Here is a 1,566-nt window from a genome sequence, read left to right as displayed (position 1 = left end):
TGGCTAGGGTTTCAGGGTGGTCCTTGGAGTACACACCCCAACAGGGATGCATCTGTTGAGGTGAATGGGCGGATAACTAAAGAAATGCAAGATCAAAAACACCATCTAGATGCAGTTGTTCTATCATTTTTGAAGAGACAGAGGTGATAAGGTTCTAGGAGAGATTTGATAGGGATGGATGGACAGCAATGCTTGCAATCGTCCAATTTTTAGCTTTTCAAAGATACCAGACTTAAAGATCTCCCACAATCATTCTTGATGCCATGGTATTTTTTCTCAATAAGAGAAAACATGTTTGTGAAGAATAGTGCTCATAAACGATAAGCTCACATCCATAAAGTTGGATTATCTCAATTCACCATGATCTTTATTAATCGAAGTAGGCGGAACTGCGAAGAGCAATATTCAAGGAACTATGTTGTATAATTATCATCCACAAGAAACCAATGAGTGAAATTTTCAACAAGCCATTTCCTAATTAGCATGCAAATTTTCCTTTAGAAGATATTGATTTACAATATAACATCCGATTTTATTGCTCCTCTGCGTTATCATTGTGCTTTTACAATTTAGTGGGCATCTCACACTGGCCTCTTTGCTGCTTTTCCACGAAAGTCTTGGGTTCTACTAGATGGTGTTCTATATGTCTCACTGAAATGATAGAGACATTTGCTTTCAAGCTCGATATGACGTTGACCAAGATATCTTGAATGAATTAGAGGATAAGTTGGCAAGATATCTTGCAGTCGTGTTCTGGAATAACACTCCATGGCGCAACTACCTGACCATCTCTTCACGAGCCGCCTGTTGGAAAAAACTATTAGGGGAGGAATGTTGGAATTGCAATTTTACATTAACCGAGTCTTAGCATCATAGGTGTGCAAATGCAACAATATTAAACTGGAACCGAACTGAGGAAGAAATTTATGCACAATATAGATACAGTAAAAATGCAGCTGAGACTAAATTTTAATTAGTGATGTTCCAGTCAACATGACTGTAAATTAGTAAGATAATTAAATCTCTTCAACAAAATCATTCTGATTGGTTTTTTACAAAAGAAACAAATTATCATTCTGATTGGTTTTTTACACATAGATTTAAATCCCTAACAATGAAAATTGTGGATCTCTTCTACCTCTGCCCCTTCCCGTATTTAATGGCAACTACTCGACCATCGTGTGATTTTTTCATGTAGATTTGCCTGTAACTCAGGGGGACCTACAAAATTCATCAAAAAAAAAAAAAAAATTCCTCAAAAGGTGTATTTTAAAAAGAAAATAAATTTGTACAGATAAACAATATACCTAAATGCTTTATTCTTAGGATCAATACATAAATTCCTTGATAGATGAAAGGCGATCAGAGAGTCTGGATCTCGGATATGAAAACCATGAGAGGAGAAATCATTGTGGTATGATTTATTGTTTGCTCTCCACCATGGTATGCGTAATGCTTCCCATACAAACCCGAAATTCAAAACCATTTTGTGATCAGATCTTTCAGATTTTCGTTGAACACCAGCGGCCTAACATGACTCTCTCTCTACTTCCACTTTCTCGCTTT

At 36.5% G+C, this 1,566-nt stretch overlaps 1 long non-coding RNA gene across 2 annotated transcripts; it reads right to left on the bottom strand.

The window, feature by feature from the left end:
- Positions 1 to 447: 447 nt before the first annotated feature.
- Positions 448 to 1,566, bottom strand: LOC113321728. Of its 2 annotated transcripts, XR_003346862.1 has the most exons (3): positions 1,308 to 1,566; positions 1,139 to 1,221; positions 448 to 804 (listed from the first exon to the last, which is right to left on the bottom strand). It is a non-coding gene; the product is annotated as an uncharacterized LOC113321728 (long non-coding RNA). The 2 variants fall into 2 exon arrangements; XR_003346861.1 differs by lacking the exon at positions 448 to 804 and having other exon boundaries at positions 939 to 1,221.

This window comes from Papaver somniferum, chromosome 1 (assembly GCF_003573695.1).
Source record: "Papaver somniferum cultivar HN1 chromosome 1, ASM357369v1, whole genome shotgun sequence".
In the NCBI taxonomy this organism is placed as follows: domain Eukaryota; kingdom Viridiplantae; phylum Streptophyta; class Magnoliopsida; order Ranunculales; family Papaveraceae; genus Papaver; species Papaver somniferum.
The sequence above is the reverse complement of the archived record's forward strand: the minus strand, read 5'-3'. Positions and strand labels throughout refer to the sequence as shown.